Below are 20,158 nucleotides of genomic sequence, written 5' to 3'. Positions count from 1 at the left end.
GAGATGATTGGATGGCATCACCAACTCAATGGACAAGAGTTTGAGTAAACTCTGGGAGTTACTGATGGACAGGGAGGCCTGGTGTTGCTGCAGTCCATGGGGTCACAAAGAGCTGGACACTACTGAGCAACTGAACTGAACTGAACCTTAGCACAGTAATCAAAACAAGGGAATGAACATTAGTACATTAGGAGCTAAATTAGAGACCTTATACACGTGTCACCAGTTTTCCCACCAATGTCCTTTTTTCTTTACAGGATACCATATTACATTTAGTTGTTATTTCTTCCTAGTCCCTAGCAGTCTATAATTGCCCTGAGATCCTTGTCTTTCATGATCTTGACAGTTTCAAAGAGTATTGAGAAATTATTTGGAACATCCCCCAATTTCAATTTGCCTAATTTTTTTTTTTCGTGATTGAATGAGATTATACATTCAGCAAGAATACCACAGAAATGATCAGTGATCAGGACTTAGCACTTCCATTTCAGGGGCCAGAGTTCAATCTCTGGTCAGGAACTGGGATCCCACAAGTTGTCCAATGAGGCCAGAAAAAAAAAAAAAAGAACGCAAGACTATTAGATTGGAAAAAACTGAACTTTAATGTGAAAGTCATAGATGAAAGATTAGAGTTGTATATCAAAAGTTCTAGGACAGAATGGGGAGGGGGGCAGAATAATGCTATCCCCCCAAGGATATCCACGAAACATGTGAATAAATTAAATAGAATGTGATCAACTATGAGCATGCATGCTCAGTCATGTCTGGCTCTTTGTGACGCCATGGACTGTAGCCTGCCAGGCTCCTCTGTCCATGAGATTCTCCACGCAAGAATACCGGAGTGGGTTGCCATTTCCTTCTCCAGGGGATCTTCCCCACCCAGGGATCAAACCCGAGTCTCTTGCATCTACTGTATTGGCAGGCGGGTTCTTTACCACTACTGCCACCTGAATATATTAGGTTACAGACAAGGGGGAATTAAGGTTGCGGGTGAGCTAAAGGTTACTAATCTGTTGATTTTAAAATAGGAAGATTATCCTAGATTATCTGAGTGGCCCTGTTGTAATCACAGGGCTCCTTAAAGGGTTAACAGTTGGTCTGATGTAACATGAGAAATAACAAACTGTCATTTCTGCCTTGAGATAAAAAGAAGGGCCTCAGAAGCCAAGGAATGCAAGCAGCCTCTGGAAGTTGGAAAAGGAAACACTTTGCAAGAGCCCCCATAAAGGCAGCCCAGCCAACACCTGGATTTTGGTCCAGTTTGAGACTGTCAGACTTCTGACTTACAGAATGTAAGCTAATAAATTGGTGTTAAGCCACTATTCGGAGAAGACAATGGCAACTCACTCCAGTACTCTTGCCTGGGAAATCCCATGGACGGAGGAGCTTGGTGGGCTACAGTCCATGGGGTCAGGAGGAGTCGGATATGACTGAGCGACTTCACTTTCACTTCACTTTCATGCACTGGAGAAGGAAATGGCAACCCACTCCAGTATTCTTGCCTGGAGAATCCCAGGGATGGAGGAGCCTGGTGGGCTGCCGTCTACGGGGTCGTACAGTCGGACATGACTGAGGGGACTTAGCAGCAGCAACAGCAAGCCACTCTTCTGTAGTAATTTGTTAGCTCAGACAAAGAAAACAAACTGACTACCTACATCTGAACTTTAAGGGACTCGACATCTTGGTCCCTCCCTAGTTTACTGACTTTTCCCCCTTTATTCCTTTCGATTTCAGCTCCAGTCAGCTAGTTGTTACTTAAATATTATCCCAGTTGATTTTAGGTGTTTATGTTTCTAGGTATGTGAAACATAGGGTTCTAAAAGACAGTCTTATACAAAATTGCCACTCCCATGTTAATCCTGCAACCTTGTTCCCATTCTCCCCTTCTCCCCACCCTTCTCATACAGGACATAATTCACTTTATCTTCTGGTGTATCCCCCGACTCCTCCCCCTGACAAATGAGCAGGTGTTGACTCCTCTCCCGGACAAATGAGCAGGTATTTGTGTGTGTTCTTACATCCCCTTGTCTCTTTCACAAAAGGTGTAATTAAAAAAAAAAAAAAAAACTTATTAATCTGCACCTTGTCTTCGTTGCATACATGGGATCTTCGTTGCTCCACTACATGCAGGATTTTAGTTTCCCAAAAAGGGGTTGAATCCTTCTGCATTGCAAGGATTCTTAACCACTGGACTACCAGGAAAGTCCCCAGAAAGTGTGTAGTACTTTTGCCTTTAAGCAAATTTAACTTTTCAAAGTCCAGCGAATTTGGCACAAGAAGGCTACTTACGACTTTAAGCGAATGTTGTTTTGTTTAAATGCTAAGGGCCAGAATTAAATGAATTAAAACATGAGACATGAGGGAAATGAAATAGTTAACTTTCAGTAAGTTCTTCTAATCCTTACCTGCAATTAGACTGTACACTAGGTACTTCTCATCACAGATGCTGATAACCGAGTTGCATTAATTTTAGTAAATGTGGGCAGCAGAGGGTGCAAACTGTTGAGCTGGCACAGACAGGTCAATTACTCCCTTTTCGGAGGTTTATTGGGTGGGTGTTAGAATACTGAGACATTTCTGATGACGGGTCTGTGTATTCCCAGGTGCTTGAATCCTAAAACCTTCACTTAGGTACCTTGCCCAACTGTGCCACAGCATCGCAGTTTTGGTCCCTGAGCCCAAACTGGAGCCCCAAACTACTGTGTTAAGAGTGGTCCTACAGAGCAGGGCCTTCCCCACAAAATACGACCCTGCCCAAAGGGACCAAAAACAATGTAAAATATCACACCTGAGCCTATACTTTTCCTCAAGTGAACTGAGCAGTGTTTGGTAGCCGTTAACAAACTAATCACAAGTACCCTCCCACTTCCATCTGCAGCAACAAACATTCCCAGGATCCCGGGCCGTTTGGACTGACGTTACTTCCGGGAAAAGTAACCTTTCTTTGGCGGTTGCAGATCAGAGAGGTCTCGCGACATTTGCTCCCGCGAGATCTGCTTGCTCACTCTAGCGATGACATCCTCCTCCTCCTCCCCGCCGCCTTTCGGCAATCTTCGCCAGTCCCAGCCCCAACCAATCTGCCCTCAGATGGCATGGATCAGGGTCTTCCCCTGAACCCCGGTCCGCGCGGGGCGTCAGGCGGCAGCGGCGGGGTGCGAGCTGCACGAGGCCGACGGCAGCGGCACTGCGGACGGCCACGGGCTGGCGACGAGCAGTGAGCGTGGGCGGGGCGGGGGTAAGCCCACTGAGTAGCGGCTCGATTGTTCTGGCCTGGCTATGGCGCCTCTCCTCCCCCCCGCCATGGCTCCCCGTGTCCCTGCTCCGCTCCTCTCAGTGAGTGAAAGTGGCCGCCGCCGCCGCCGGCCCAGCGCCCGCAGCCGCCTCAGCGCCGCCGCCATCTTGGGGTCCCAGGAGCCGCCGAAGGAGCGAGCTAGGAGCGTCCACGCCCAACGCAGTCACCGTCCCACGGCCTCAGAGAGCGAACCGCGGCTCCACCGTCGGCGGGGCGACCCCCCCCTCCGGACCCCGCCCGCACCCCGCCCCCCCTCCGCCGCCGCCGCGGCGGCGGGGCCCGGCGGCCCGAGGTGAGGCGACTAGACGTGGGCGGACGAACGGAGGGGGGGTTGTGTAGGCCCCGTTGCGCCCCTCTCTGTGGGCGACGACTGGGCCTCGTCTTAAAGGGGCCGTCGCCCCCGGCCCTGGGATTTGTTGGGGTTAGTAGGGAGGATGGGTGTGGACACTCCTCGCAGGGTTGGGACCTCAGGGATCTGGGCCTTGTTCTTACTCTCTCCTACCTCTGGAGACCTGGGGTCACGCGGTGACCTCGGCCAGCCTAGAAAGCCCGTGGGGTGCCCACACGTGAGGAGTGTGTTAGACCAGGTGCACGTGGGACCCGGTGGGGCGGTGTCGGCTAACACGTGTGTGGGTTTGGGGGTGGGGTGGGGCAGGGCGGGGGCTGGTTGGGCCCGAGTGGGAACCCGGTGTGGACTGCTGTATTTGTCCTTTTAAACAAATGAGCTCTAAGGGCTTGATAGTGTGTCAGTTTATGCGAGCGAGTTGGGATCTGGGTGAATGGTCCATTTTGCTTGTTGGTGGTGGGTGGGTGCAGCCTAACACGTGCGCACACTTAGGAGTGTGTAGGTGTCACCCCTTCTAGGCTTTTGGCCTTTGTAGGGCGTCTAGGCAAGTGTCATCCAATTTGACGTTCCTTCTTGAGGTCGCTGTTGAAAACTACTACTTCCGTAATCAGCGAGGGTGGAAGCCCCCTACAGTTTAGGAGTGAGAGGTTCTAAGAAGGCACTCACTATTTTAATGGAAGAAGAAATGAGGTGGTTGACTTTGCTAACATTTTAGGTAACCAGCTTACTTTTCCAGTCAATGACTTTCATGATTTCCTTTCCCAAAGGGAATTTTCATTGTGGTTTACAAGTGGCGGCTTTTTGTAATTCATTTTTAAAGTAACACCTTTACTGAGATATAATTCACATACCAAAAAGCTCCGCCTTTTAAAGTGTACAATTCCATGATTTTTAGCATACGAATTGAGTTGTATAGCTAGCACAGTGCACTATTAACTGATCACTCCAAAAAGAAGCCCCCTTAGCAGTTACTCCCTTCTCCTCTTCACCCAACCCCTAGCAATCACTAATCTCTTTTCTGTTTTTGTAGATTTGCCTACTCTGGATATTTCATATAAACAGAATCATACAATATGTGTCCTTTTGTGGGTATCTTCTTTCACTTAACCATGTTTTCAAGGCTCTTTCATGTTGTAGCATGTATCAGGACTTTGTTTCTTTTTGTTGCCAATTAGTGTTCCAATTCTGGTTGTGTTTTATTCTTGAAATTCTCAAGCTTTTCCTATAAAACATTCATTTGGTTATTATGTATGGTAAAAGTCACATACTTAACTAGATTCTAAAATAAATTTGTATTTTTGAGAGTTAAATTCCATTGTTTTAGTTTTCTATGTTTTCCTCTACAATTTGTTTCAGAAGAATACGAATCAATTTTTAAAGGTCTGTGTTTTTTAATAGGAAAAAAACTAATGTAAGGAGCACAAATATGATTAGAAATTTTATGACTAATAAAAACATTTTGAGTACATCAAGGTACAAATGTGATTCAGGCTCAGCTACAGACCTAAAGCTGTGATGTTATAATTTCACTTCGTGAAAGTTTGTCATGGTACTACCAAGGGAAGGTATCGTTAAACAGTTTTTGACTGCCGTTAACTTGTGTAGACATAGGACGAGGGAAGGACTAATAGGCATCTTTTCTGCCCACAAGGTTAAAACTGGCTTGGGGATTTAACATGTTAACATAAAGTTCACACAAAATACAAATGCTGGGATGCATTGAGTTTTAGAGTGGATAAGATTTGGATAAGATTGGTAGGAATTGGGTAAGATTAATAGGAAACTTTGAATTTGTGTAGGAAAAGAAGTGAAATTGGTGACAGGTTTGCTTCTTAAGCACAAGGATTTTGATACACTAGGTCGTAGCCTGCAGAAGACTGAGAAGAGCATAGTCGTTAATACTTACTAAATACCTTATATGGGCACTGATCTAATCAGCAGGGCTCCTGTTCTACCTCATACCGTCGTCACCTTGGCAGTTAGGATTTCAGCATATGAGTTGGGGGAGTGAAGGGACCTAAACATTTGAACTATGGCTGTGTATTAAGTGCGAAATTTCAGTTGTAGAAGTACTGGATTCTCTTGCTAATTGTAGTACAGTAGGTTTGCTTAGAGTTGAAAAGTTGGTCACAAAGAAGTTTAATGCCTGGGTTTTGTAAGTACATAGGAGAGATTTCCATATGTGTTAGGTCAGAAGTAGGATATCAGTAATAGCCAATGTCATTGACAAATTCGATGTGAAAAAAATCACTGGGACTAAATGCTGTCCTTTTTTTTTCTTTAAAATTTGGCATGCATCTTGTGGTATTTTAGTTCCCCAGCCAGGGACTGAACCTGAGCCTTTGGCTGTAAAAGCAGAGTCGTAACCACTGGACCGCCAGGGAATTCCCCACATTTTAAACTGACTAAAAGACAATGAATAAACTGTGTGACATGCCTTTGTAAACCTTCATTACCAGGTTTGGTAACTGTGTGATGGTGTCGGAGCAGTATCCTTACATTATTTATGTGCTTTGAACCCCTTAATAGTCTAAAGAAACCTGTGAACCCCTTCTCAGAATTTGATTTTTCAAATGTATAAAATATAGTTCACGTTTTAACAACTAGTGATTGTCCTGCTCATACTGCTGTGGTATGCTACGGGAACTACATTCAGAATAGAAGAAAATGTTTATTTCAGTTATAGGTTAGTGAAAATAAGGATGTACGTTTTTTCCCATCCAACTTCTTGGACCCTAGTTTAAAGAGCCTTTGCCTTGGAGAGTCCAACATGTAGCTAAGTCATTTGATATGCATCAAACCAGTGATTTTTTTTTTTTTTTTTTTTTAAGAAGTAGAAGGATTGTTGGCTCAAATTTGCATTCACATGAACAGGACTTTTTAGGGGAAAAGCGAGTGATAATTTAGCTGAAGAGAAACCTTGTTGTATAATAGAAAGACATTGGTTTTGAACTTAAAAAGACTTAGGTTTGAGTCCCACTTAGCACTGAATAAGTCAATGAACTTTTTGTTTCAGTTCTCCGTATTTGTAAAACAGGTACAATAATTTTCACTTCTGAGATTAAATGACATATCAGCTATAAGACAGCATATTAAGAAATGTTAGTTTATTTTCACCTTTGAAGAACATGTCAAAAACTTTAACATACGTTTAGTTTTGATTTGGAAGAGGAAACTTATGCAGTAGGAAAGAACATGTATGGCATATAGGGTTTTCTCAGGGTATTCATGTATAGTGTTCACCTTTTTATACTGGTACTAAAATGATTCATATTTCTTATGAATATAAACAGATAAGCTGCCTTTGGGTTTGCATGTGACAGCTACCTTTTCTGGGCAAGAAGTTAGTTAACTGAGGAGGATAAACTGGGTAAATCTTTCATTCCTTGGCATGAACAGAAAAATGGCTAGTGAACATCAATATGGTAAAAGGAATGCTAGGCCAAGTGGTCAGTTTCTCTCTGAGATTGTTGTCTGAATATTACTAGAAAGGCTGTCAACGTATTTCACTCCTGGAACTTCCCTGTTGGTCCAGTGGTTTCAGGCTTCATGCTTCACTGCAGGAGGCATGGGTTTGATTCTTGGGGAGCTAAGATCCCAAATGTCTCCTGGTGTGTCTAATAAGTAAATAAATGTTTAAAAAAGTCACTCCTGAGAGAAGTATGAAAAATAAAATTTAGAAATGGACTGTATTTGTATTATCTTTGTAGAAAACCACAGTGCATTCACTCTTAGACTTAAATTATTACACCTCAAAGAAGAACAAATTAAGCAGGAGGGAAGTTTCCAGTATAAATAATGAAGGCTTTCATATGAAGATAAATTTGACTTCACAATGGAGTGATGAAGACTGAGGTGGACTATTATTAAATTGTTAATCTGGAAAATTAGAACTAGCTTGAAAGATGAATATTGTTAGATAGATGTATAATGAGTGGTTTGTTTATGAAACTTAATAACACAGAAAGTGGTTAAAGCTCATGAACAGACCAGACCCAATTTAAATATTCCAAAGCCAGAGACTTTTCCATCCCTAGTTCATTTCAGGTGAACAACCATTTAATGATACTTGAACCTAATGGTTTATGAAATTCCTTATTCTGTTCATTCATTCACTCAATATTTATTTATTGAACACATACTGAATGTGCTTTGATCTGCCCAAGAGTGATTTGTTGAGCGTCTGCCACACTCAGGGACTGTGGTAAGACTCTGTTGGGTATGTACAAGTGAATTAATCCAATTGTATGTATATATATTGGAGAAGGAAATGGCAACCCACTCCAGTCTTCTTGCCTGGGAAATCCTATGGACAGAGGATCCTGGTGGCCTACAGTCCATGGGGTCGCAAAATAATTGTACTTGACTTAGTTTCTGAACAACAGCATGTTTAGGTATGCAGAGTACAGAGGGGCTCTGCAAAGAGAAACAGAATTGTGCAGACTCTTAGGATGTCATTTTTTGTTTGTTGTTTAGTCAGTAAGCCATGTCTGACTCTTTTGCAACCCCATGGACTTTAGTCTTCCAGGCTCCTCTGTCCCTGGGATTTCCCAAGTAAGAATACTGGAGTGGGTTGCCATTTCCTTCTCCAGAGGATCTTCTTGACCCAGGGATTGAATCCACATCTTCTGCATTGGCAGGTGGCTTCTTTACCACTAGTCACCAGGGACGCCATAGGGTGCCATGGATAAGTGTAAAAGTATAAACCTAAATGTTTCTCTTGACGTGCTGATATAAATTACTAGTACTTAGGTTTTTTGTTTGTTTTAATATAGTGAAACATTGTTTTCATTTGTTAAAAGGTCCTAATCTGCCTTGTTAACAGAAGCATTGTCATCCAGTGGCCTTGTAGTATAGCCAGACCCCTTTTAGATGCTAGAGCCAGATGACCTGGGTTCAAATTTTAGCTCTCTTATTAACTGTGTTGCCTCTGGAAAGCTGTTTAAGCCTCAGTTAATTCATCTTTTAAATTAAGATAATAGAAATACCTACTTCACTCACTCACTTGCTCACAGAGACCTACAATGGAACCTGGCAAAGGGTGCTCTCAACAAACGTTAGCTGTAATTGTAAGTACCATTTTGTTTTGACAGTTTAATCTAGAGTTTTAGTTTGTAAAGTATTGAAGTCAGAAACTTTTTATTATGAATAGAAAATATCTCAAGTCTTTTTTTAGATAACAGGTAAAAATACATCAGTAAAGAAAATCATTACGATGCATTAACCTTGTGTTTATGTAATGAATACCAGTAGATAGAAATATCTTTCTATTTAAAATTATAGCTCAAAGAGATGATGTTTTACAACATGAAACTTTTTAGTTCAGGGTCTAAAATATTTCTCTCCAGGTTGTCATTCTAATGTTAGTAATAATTTGCCTTTTTTTAGAATCATTCTTAGAAAATAATAGTAAGCCAGACTCTACAGTAGGGCTTGGGGAAGGTTTTCTGTAAAGGGTCAAATAAATCTTAGGCTTTGCTGGTCATGCTTTCTCTGTTTCAGCTTCTCATGTCTGCTATTGTATTGTGAAAGCAGCCATAGTGAATATGTAAATGAATGAGTGGGGCTATTTTCCAGTAAAACTTTATGGGCACTGAAATTGTAATTTCATATAATTTTCATGTGTCCTGAATTTTCCACAGTTATTTCAAAACTTAAAAACCATTCTTATCTGTCAGGATTTATAAAAATGAGTGGCAGGCTGAGTTTGACATGCAGGGCATGCCAACTCCTGTTCTAGAGTCATGGCTCTGTAACTCTTTGGCTAGGTGATCTTGTGTTAGTTAATATTAAGCCTTTAATTCCATCATTTCAATAGGGATAATACATAAAAATATTTACTTTATATGTAGAGTTGTTAGAAGTAAATGGAATAATCCATGTGAAGTGCTTAGCAGCATCCCTGACACAAAGTGTTTAAATAAATGCTATAAATTATTGTCATCTAGGTGAAACTCCCTCATTTTACACTGAGACTCTTGGGACCCTGAAAGGATAGCTGTTATTCTTAAAGTCTGTATGGCTTGTCAGTAGCATTAAACTTAAAGTTCTTGACTTCACCTTCTCTTTCTACCCAACCATGCTGCTTCCATAGAGGATTGTAATACCATTTGATTCATTTAAAATACTGCTTGATAAAATTATTCTGTTGGCTACAATAGTAGTGGATGAGTGATATTATGCATTCGCTAAACTCGCAGGGCCTTTATAGCACAGAGTAAACTTCAGTATGTCCACATTAAGCGAAAATCATTTCGGAGGTTGAAGGATTCCAGGAAGGAATGCGGATTGTGAAAGGAGAATATAATAATATTATAAATGTATGAAACTGCCTTATTAAAATTAGGCTGCTGCTGCTGCTAAGTCGCTTCAGTCGTATCCAACTCTGTGCGACCCCATAGAGGGCAGCCCACCAGGCTCCCCCGTCCCTGGGATTCTCCAGGCAAGAACACTGGAGTGGGTTGCCATTTCCTTCTCCAGTGCACGAAAGTGAAAAGTGAAAGTGAAGTCGCTCAGTCGTGTCCGACTCTTAGCGACCCCATGGACTGCAGCTTTCCAGGCTCCTCCGTCCATGGGATTTTCCAGGCAAGAGTACTGGAGTGGGGTGCCATTGCCTTCTCCAAAATTAGGAGGAGGGAAATGCTAACCTAAGTAACCTTGAAAAATGAGTGGACTCTTAAGGAACTGCATATGAGCACTGTAGTCTAATTGTTACAGTTGTGTTCTATGAGATTACCACTTAATTGTGATACTGAAACACAGACTACAGTTGAACAATTAAGTAAATGGATGGTGGGAGACAGACTACTTACTGTCAGAGTAAGAATTTACAGATAATCAAGGGGAGGAGGCTAGAATAATCCTTGTGGTGATGGATTAAAGTTGGAATCATCAGTATGAATCCGTGTTTAGTTTATACAGATATAGGTGGTTGCATATACAAATTTTTAGAGGCACATACATAGCATGGGTTTATATACACAGGTATATTTCTGTGCTCTGTGCAGAGAAGGTTAAAAACCTAGGAGCATACCTAGTACCCACATATTGTTTTTCTTATACCATTATGTAATAAAAGGAACTGGAGCTCCTTGGAGAAATCGCTAACTCTAGGTTTGATACAGGAAATCTACAAGATGAGCCTGGAGCATCTTGTGCCAGAAGGTAAGGAAGTACTACAGCTTCCACCACCAGCATTCCACATTGATGAGGATATGTCAGAGGAGCACAGGGACCAACTGAAAAAGCTCCCAGTGGCCAAAATTCAACGATTTGAGCAGCAAAATAAAGCAGCATTGGATTATAACCCATAACATAAAATCAATATTTATGACTCTATATTGGTCTAAATAAATGATTGAATAAATGAATATACTGCTTGGAATACTTCATTAACATGGCTTTATGCCCTTGGAACCTCTGCTTGTTGGAGGTCGTCCTTCAGACAATATTGGAATAGTTAAACATGTGGGAGTTTGGAGTCAGACTTGTTGGATTCCAGTCCTGGCTCTGTCACTTTTGGCTGTGTGACCTTAGGGGAGACCTTAAGCTTAACTTTTTTTTTTGTTTGTAAAATAAGGGTTATAGTGTTATCTATGTCATAAAATTAAATATGTGAATGTATATATGAAGTACATATGCAAATAAAATGTCATCTGGTTCTCAATAGAATGTGTGTACATAGTCTTATTGCATTTGATGCAACAAAATAAAAAATTTGAATTCTCAGTTGGAATTCCTTGTGATGAAGTTCCCTGACCCCCAGGCTTCTTGAATAGTTAAAAAAGTGTTTATTGGACACCTAGTTTGGTGTAAACATACTTGCCTTGTTTATAATATCTGTGTATATTATAAAGATAATGAAAGTAATTATATTTGGTGTTAATAAAAATATCATGTCTTAAGTGCCTGGAATACAGTTGAAAGGCAAGAGCTGTTTAGTATACAGTTCACCTCATGCTTGTTTGCAGATGGTTCATTGCCAGGATGAATTACCTGAACTTTGATTTCTCAGACTTCCTTTAGTGAAGACAGTTTTACACAGCTTCTCTGTTACCACCCACACTGGATACTGTGTTTACCCCAAAAATGAAAACCGACTTCTGGTATAGGAAAACTGAATAGAAAAGTCAATTTTATAATATTGGCTGTTATGAATGTCTCTTACCTTTTATTCTCAATAATAAACTCTCACCATTACTTTTGTAATAATGGACAGTTAACTATATGGAACTGATAACTGAGTTATCTCAGCTCTTTGTGAGAATCTCTATTTTTCACAAATATCTATCAAGTAAGTTAATGTTAACTTCCTTTTGATGAGAAATAAACTGAATTGCTCAAGATTTTGGGCCTGTGGATTCGGTTCTTTAATTTCCCTTTTACTGGTGCATATATTTCTCAGCTATCTCACTTCCTGAAAAAGGTAAGTGTTTTCATGAATTTAGCTGTGAAAGTTGTTAAAGTCACTCATTCTTCAGTAAGAGGAATCTTTAGCTTTGTTTTCAAATTTTTAATTTGATAAATTGTTATTAATTTAGATTGGGTTCTTTTCACCAGAAGACTTGTGAAATATACTAGGGGCCTCTAACATAGCCTAACATAAAACAATTTTTTTTTTAATTACCATGTGAAAGGTCCACTGGCTACCTTGAAACATTTCCTCCCTTTTGGATTTTTTTGATTTAGACTCTAATTAATTCTTAATTAACAGGGATTAAATTTGTTTGACCAGATGTCATGTCTGTGGTGTATACTACAGAACTCCCTATAGGCAGTTGTGCTAGTAATTTATTTTTTATTATTTTGATAAAATGCAGTTTGTTCCCTGTATTGATGAAGATGCTATTCTAGGAAACTGAAATGATTCTTTACCTAGAAGAAAGCAAATACATTGACGTCATCCTTGGAAACATACTTCATTTTGGTATATATTCTGATTTTATTGAGGAAGAAAAGTAGGGAAAGGTAAACATGGATAAGCACTTTTTCTTTCTCACAATATACCTGTAAGATAAGCTAATAGAACTCTGTGGAAGGGCCATGATTTTTTAGCCAGGAGTTCTTCATTCCATTTAAAGTGCAGATGTAGGGAGTTCCCTGGCGATCCAGTGGTTAGGAGGTTAGGACTCTGCGCTTTCATCGTGGTGGCCCAAGGACTATATCCCTCGTTGAGGAACTCAGATTCTGCAAGCTGAGTATCAAGAACCATCCCCTCCCCAGTACCCCGTCCTCAGAAAAAAAAAAAAAAAAAAAAAACCTATGCAGGTGTAATTTTTGTCTCTCAAACTTTGATTTGGGGAAACCCTAGGTTTGTTAAATTATTCCTATGCTCTTATAGTAGGAACTGTTCTTCGGTTGAGCAGGTGCTTTCTGGCCTTCCTCTCAGCCTATGTAGAGGGCTCTGTCAGCCTGTGCTTTTTGAGGATAAGGTTTTTCCCTCCTGTTTAGTTCAGTGGCTTCCTTAACTTTTTAGTGTATATTCAGTGGTTTGAATGGAAAGTTTAGGTTCAACTAGAATATTTAAAGAGTACCTAATGATTTATTTTCCTCTTAACTTTGCCATGTGTAGAGTGACCAAATACTGTCCAAACGTGGATACTTTTGGAAGTGAGGAGAGAATGTTGGTAATTATGTTTCAGACAACAGGCATAAAATTGAACTGTCATGGGGAGACCCACTCATAGGATCACTCTTGTCTCTTTGTTGTTTTATCATAGTAGAGTCTGTGGTAAAGAATTGGGTGGTGAAGAATTGGGGCTTTTAAGTCACTGGTAATACATCTGAGTTCTAATTCTAGCTCGGGCAAGTTATTTAACCTAACTAAAAGGATTAAATGAGCTAGTATTATTAAAGCACCTAGGACAGAAAAGCCCCTCACACTAGTGTGCTCTTATTCAGTGATAGGTCCCTTGTCCTCCTCTCATCAGGCCATACTTCCAACTGAGGCTGACTTTAAAAGTTTTTTTTATGGTTAAGGTTATGTGAAACATTTCAGTGAACGCAGAAATGTTTTTTGGCTGAGCCATTGAGTTTCTTTTTTGTTAAAGTTGTATAATTATGATGGGCAGGAAATAAATGCCTGTAGAACCTAATTACTCTTTCAAAGCATTCATGAGAAAAAAATTTTACCCTGATTATTTTTTGTAGAATTGCTAAATGATATTTTAATAGATTTTAATAGTTTATAAGATATAAACTATATAATATTTAATAGTAATGGAAAGAAGTTGCTGGTAATCTTTATTTCAGCTAAATGGAATGATACAAAGACGTTTTATTGGTTAGGGAAAAAGTGATTTAAATGAGAATTTTATTAAATTTCTTGTCAGTATATTGTACAGATTATGTATTTTGGAATTTGGATTATTTTCCCCATATTTTTTATATTCTTCAAATTTAATCCATTTTAATTATTTGTGAATTTTTAAAAAGGAAACTAAAGAAAATCAGTTTTTGTTGTACTTTGTGCATTAGTACAAGGCAAAGAGGGGAGTATTCAGATACTAAACTTCCACCTACTTCTGATATTGCATATGATTTCTTACTTAGTAAACAACAGATAATAAGGTAATACAGAAAGACCTAGGGTAAAGAACAGTCACAGTGTTAGCAGATCCAGCTAAGAGAACTAAGAGAAATGGGAGTTACTTAGTTGGCCCATTTAAGTATACATTAAATTGTTGCTGCCTGTAAAATATTGGAGAATTAGGGAAGATATTTTAACAGTAAGGAATACTGGTTATATACTGTATAACCAGTATTCCTTACTGTTAAAGTATACAGTATACAGTAAAAGTATACAGTACTTAAGTATACTGTATATAAGTATACAGTAAATTGTTGCTGCCTGTAAAATATTGGAGAGTTAGGGAAGATATTTTAACAGTAAGGAATACTGGTTAAGCATAGCATATGTTAATGGGAACTTTTAGTATCTGTGTTACCTGGTACTGGAGAAATACAAAAAATACTTTAAGGGCAGTGGCTAGAAATTGAATCCTAATCTGAAGAGCAAAAGGGAAATTGTAATGAGGATCTTCTGGAGTAATTCTGAGTGGCCTTGGAACCCAGCAGAATCCTGGTAAGGCTTTTGTGTTAGAGGGAATTTGCACCTTTATCTGGTGTGGATATGGCAAAGAGGGCTACTGCGTCTGATTACATATAGTTTGCAGTAATACCCTTTCTCTGCAGACTGTTAATACTGTTGCAAACTGATAAAGAATGAAACCAAGCAAAGAAGGATTAACTAGTTTTTTTAAATGCAGAAGTTTTTAACTTTGATGAAGTCAGTTTATCAGTATTTTCTTTTGTAGTTAGTACTTCCTGTGTGCCCTATCTATTAAATTTTTATCTACTCCAAAATCACAAGGATATGTTCTTATGTTTTCTTTTAGAAGCTTTATCGTTTTAACTTTTTATATAAGTCTGATTTGTCTCCCACATCACTTTTGTGTATGATACGAAGTGTAGGTGTTTGACGTTCAATCTCTCCTCCATATAGATCTCCAGTTGTTCGAATACCATTTGTCAAAAAAAAACCCCTTCCTTTCCCTGTTGAATTGTTTAGTGCCTTTGTCAAGAACAGTGTTACTGTGTAAGTGTGGATCTCTTTCTGAACTCTGTTCTGTATTGTTGATTTGTCTGTCCTCTGCCAATGCAGCACCATCTGATTACACTAATTTCAAGAGTTACTGAAAATTTCAGTGAACTCCCAACTTTAGCCATCTTTTCTAAACTTGTTTGGACTATTCTGCATCCTTTGTATTTCCATCGAAAGTTTAGACTGAGCTTGTCAGTCTCTTCAAAAACTGGGATTTGATTGAGAAACTATAGATGAATTAGAGAATGTACATGAAGGATGTTACAGTAATACATATATCTGACAAAAGGATTATATCTGTGATATATCAGGGACTTATATAACTCAGTAATAAAAAGACTGAAATTTTCTGAAATGTGGTTGAAAAACTTTAACAGACATTTCACAAAGGAATTTACACAAATGGCCATTAAGCGTATGAAAAGGTACTCAACTTTATCAGTCATCAGGGATGTACAAATTAAAACCACAGTGAGATATTATAATACAAAGTGTTGACAAAGATGGGAAGCAACTAGAACTCTTACTCATTGTTGGGGGGTGGGGAGTGTAAAATAGTAGAACAACTTTGGAAAGTTGTTTGATGGTTTCTTTTAACGATAAACATATACCTACCTTTAACCTAGAAGTTCCATTCCTCAGAATTTACCCAAAGAGAAATGAAAACCCAAATATCCATCAGCAAGTGAATAGATAAATTGTGATTATATTCATTCTTGTAATGGAGTCTGATTCAGCAACAAAAAGGAATGAACTATATGTAGTAACATGGATGAATCTCAAAAACATACTCAAAAAAAAACTCAAAGAATTCAGATACAAAAGTATATATAAAGTATTTGTTATTGTTCAGTCACTCAGTTGTGTCTGACTCTTTGTGACCCCATGCAGTATGATTCCCTTTAAATAATAAATTTCTAGTCTTATAGTGGTTCAAGGATTGTTTGGATTCAAATCCACATTCCCTATTAAAGTGGTATGAACTTGAGCAAGTTACTTAACATGTAAGCCTTTGATTCCTTATCTGTAAGTGGGATAATAATAGTAATAATCTTTTTAAGCAAAATTATCCAGTAGGTTCTCTGTGCTAGAGGTATTATACTACTGTTAGAATTTTGTAAGAACCCTCCATATGATATTTAAATTTGTATAGTGTTGCAAATAATTTTTGGTTATTTTTAAACTTTTTTCCTGTGCAGAAATGGTACATTGTAACATTTATTGAGATATAATTTCTGGTTGATAAAAGTCACCATTTAAAATGCATATAGTTTTAGTGTATTCATTGGTTTTAATATATTCACAGAGTTGGCAATAGTCACCTCATTGTCAGAACCTTTTCATCAGCCCCCAAAGAAACCTCTGTTTATTATCAGTCATGTTCCATTCCCCACTTGTTGTTTCATCACTAGGTAGTATCTGACTCCTTTGAGACCCCATGGACTGTATCCCAGCAGGCTCCTCTATCCATGGAAAAAGCCAGGCAAGAATACTGGAGTGGGTTGTCATTTCCTTCTCCAGGGGATCTTCCCGAGCCAGGGATTGAACTTGTGTCTCTTGTGCCTCCTACTTTGGCTGGTGGATTCTTTACCACTGAGCCACCAGAGAAGCCCCTACTTAACTCTGTCCCAACTTCCTGTCCCACACAACCACTGATCTTTTTTTGTTTCCTGTGGAGCTGCTGTTCTGGATACTTCATAAATTAATCAAACAATATAAGGGCTTTGTTGACTGGCTTGTTTACTTAGTATAATGTTTTTAAAGTTCATCTGTGTTACAGTGTCTGTTAGTAATTATTCCAACTCTTTCTAATGCCAAATAATATTCCATTGTATGGATATACCACATTATATTTATCCATTCATCAGTTGATGGACGTTAGTGTTGTTTCCACCTTTTGGCTGTTGTGAATATTACTGTGAAGATTCAAGTCTTAACTTTTTTTGCAGACATATATTTTTATTTCTCTTGGGTATACCTAGAAGTGGATTTGCTGGGACAAAGGTAAACATATGTTCAACTACTTGAAAAACTTATCAGACATTTCCTAAATGGCTGCACCATTTTACATTCCCACTAGCAGTGTAGAAAGGTTCCAGTTTCTGTATATCTTTGCCAACACTTGTTACTGTCTTTTTTTTTCTATTATAATCATCCTAGTGGGTTTTATTGTGGATTTGCTTTGGATTTTCCTGGTCTCTAATGATGTTGAAGCATCTTTTCATGTACTTTTAGCCATTGAAATACCCCCTTGGGAGGAAAATTTATCCTTTTCCCACTTTTAATTAATTAAAAAAATTGTTTTTGGGATTGCCAAACAGCATGGGGGATCTTACTTGTTTCCTGACCAGGCATGGAACCTGCCTCCACTGCACTGGAAGTGCAGAGTCTTAACCGCTGGCCTGCCAGGAAAGTCCCCTTTGTCCATTTTTAATTTGAGTACCTTTTTATTACTGTGTTTTAAGAGATTTGTAAAATATTCTGGATATCAGTCAATTCCTTATCAGATATATGATTTGTAAGTATTTTCTCCTATTAGTGAATTTTCAATTTCTTGAGAGTATCCTTTAAAGCACTAAAGATGATAAGTCCAGTTGATCTGTTTTTCCTTCTGTTGCTGTTGCTATATTTGGTATATTGTCTAAGAAACTGTTACCTCATCCAAGGTCATGAAGATTTTTTCTAACATTTTCTTCTAAGAGTTTTATACTTTTAGCTCTTAAATTTAGGTTTATGATCCCTTTTGAGTTAATTTTTTGTGTGTAGTGTAAGGAAGAGTTCCAACTTCATTCTTTTGTATGTTGCTGTACAGTTGTCATTGCGCCATTCGTTCAAAAGGCTGGTCTTTCCCCACTGGATTATCTTGACACCCTTGTTGGACATCAGTTGATTCTAAATGTAAGGGTTTATTTCTGGACTCTCAGTTCTTCCATTGATCTATGTTTCTCACCTTATGTCAACACCATATATCTTAATAACTACTTCAGCTGTGTGGATAATTTTAAAATCAAAGTATGAGTTCTCCAACTTTGTCATTTCAAAGATTATTTTGGCTCTCCTAGGTCCCTTACATTTCCATATGAATTTTGTTTTATTTTTTATTTACTTTTTGGCTGCACTGTGGCTTACAGGATCTTAGTTCCCTGACCAGCAATGAAACCTGGACCATAGCAGTGAAAGTGTTGAATTCACTGGATCACCAGGGAATTCCCTGAATTTTGTAATCAGCTTGTCTATTTCTTCAAAAAAGGCAGCGTAGATTTTTGATGTGTATTGTTGAGATGTTAAAAATGTTAAATCATTTGATCACGAACTGTGGGATATTGTCATTTTTTTAGTTCTTTTAATTTCTTTCAACAGTGTCTTGCAGTTCTTTGGTTAAGTGTTTGTTCTTTTTGATGGTAATGTAAGTGGAGTTACTTTCTTAGTTTTTCTTTTAGATTGTTTGTTGCCAGTATATAAAAATATAAATGATTTTTGTATGTTGATCTTGTATCCTACAAGATAACTGAGCTTGCTTATTAGTTCTAATCATTTTTTAGAGCATTCCTTGGTGTTATCTACTCTATGTACAAGATCATGTCATCTGTAAATATAGTTTTACTTCTTTCTTTTCAGTCTGGGTGCCTGCCATCACTCTCTCCCTCCCTTCCTTCCTTTGCCTAATTGCCCTAGCTAGAATTTTCAGTCCACTTTTGAATAGAGGTTGTGAAAGCAGACAACCATGTCTTGTTCCTGATCTTAAGGGAGAAGCATTCTGTCTTTCACTATTAGGTATGGTGTTAGCTCTGTTTTGTGTCAGTGTCCTTTATCAGGTTGAGGGAGTGCCCCCACCCCCGCCCTTTTTTTAAAAGTTTTTTATTTTTTGGCGGCACTGTGTGGCCTGTGGAATCTTAGTTCTCCAGCCAGTGATGGAACCTCTGCCCCCTGCAGTGGAAGCATGGAGTCTTAAACACGGCTGTCAGTAGTGAAGACTGTTCCTAGTTTGTTGACTCTTTTATTTGGAAATGGTGTTGGATTTTGTCAAATCATTTTTCTGTTTCTGTTGAGATGATCAAGTGGGTTTTGTGCTTTAATGAGATCTAACACATTGATTTGCAGGTATGACACCAACTTTGCATTCCTGGGATAAATTCTACTTTAGTAATAGTGTGTAATTCTTTTTATATGTTGTTGGATTCCATGTATGATGCAGTTAACCCTTGAAAAACATGGGTTTGAACTGCATGGACTCACTTATATGTGGATTGTTTTTCAGTAACTGCATACTGCACCATCTGTGGTTGGTTGAATCCATAGATGCAGAACTGTGGATATGGAGCCTTAGGTACAAAACAGCATGATATATGAGTTTTCAACTGCAAGGAGGGTTGGTGGCCCCAAATCCCCATGTTGTTCACGGGTCAGCTGTATTTTGTTGAGGATTTTATATCTACATTAAAAGGGTTATTAGTCTATATAGTCTTTCCTTGGTACCCATGGGGATTGATTCCAGGATCCCCTGCAAATACCAGAATTTGTGGAAGTTCAGGTCCCATCTATAAAATGGTATAGTCAGCCCTCCATATCTGTGGGCTCTGTATATGGGATATGGAGGGCTGACTGTACTTTTCTTGTGATGTCTTTGCCTGGTTTTAAAAATCAAGGTAATGCAGATGTCGTAGAGTTTCCTTTCTGTTATCTGGAAGAGTTTGTGAAGGATTGGTATTAATTCTACTTTAAATGTTCGGTAAAATTCACTGGTGGAGCCATTTGGCCTGAGTTTTTCTTTGTGGTTGGAAGCATTAAATTTTAGGTGATTGTATTCATCACACTTCGTTTTTTATTCATTAGCTCATACAGAAGGATCCGTATCCTAAACTCTGCTGTTGCCTCATTCAGAGTTATCAGTTCAGTTCAGTTGCTCAGTGGTGTCCGA

General features: G+C 38.9%; 1 protein-coding gene across 3 annotated transcripts in view; it reads left to right on the top strand.

The window, feature by feature from the left end:
- Window positions 1-3,055: 3,055 nt before the first annotated feature.
- INO80 (INO80 complex ATPase subunit) overlaps window positions 3,056-20,158 on the top strand; it is a 123,523-nt gene continuing 106,420 nt past the window's right edge. Inside the window, exon 1 of one of the 3 annotated variants that reach the window (XM_070797294.1) lies at window positions 3,056-3,584. The gene's annotated coding sequence lies outside the window, so the exon portion shown is untranslated. The remainder of the gene's footprint in view (window positions 3,585-20,158) is intronic. The other 2 variants (XM_070797293.1, XM_019968557.2) reach the window with 2 other exon arrangements.

The sequence above is a fragment of the Bos indicus genome, chromosome 10, assembly GCF_029378745.1.
Source record: "Bos indicus isolate NIAB-ARS_2022 breed Sahiwal x Tharparkar chromosome 10, NIAB-ARS_B.indTharparkar_mat_pri_1.0, whole genome shotgun sequence".
Classification (NCBI taxonomy): Eukaryota; Metazoa; Chordata; class Mammalia; order Artiodactyla; family Bovidae; genus Bos; species Bos indicus.
The sequence above is the reverse complement of the archived record's forward strand: the minus strand, read 5'-3'. Positions and strand labels throughout refer to the sequence as shown.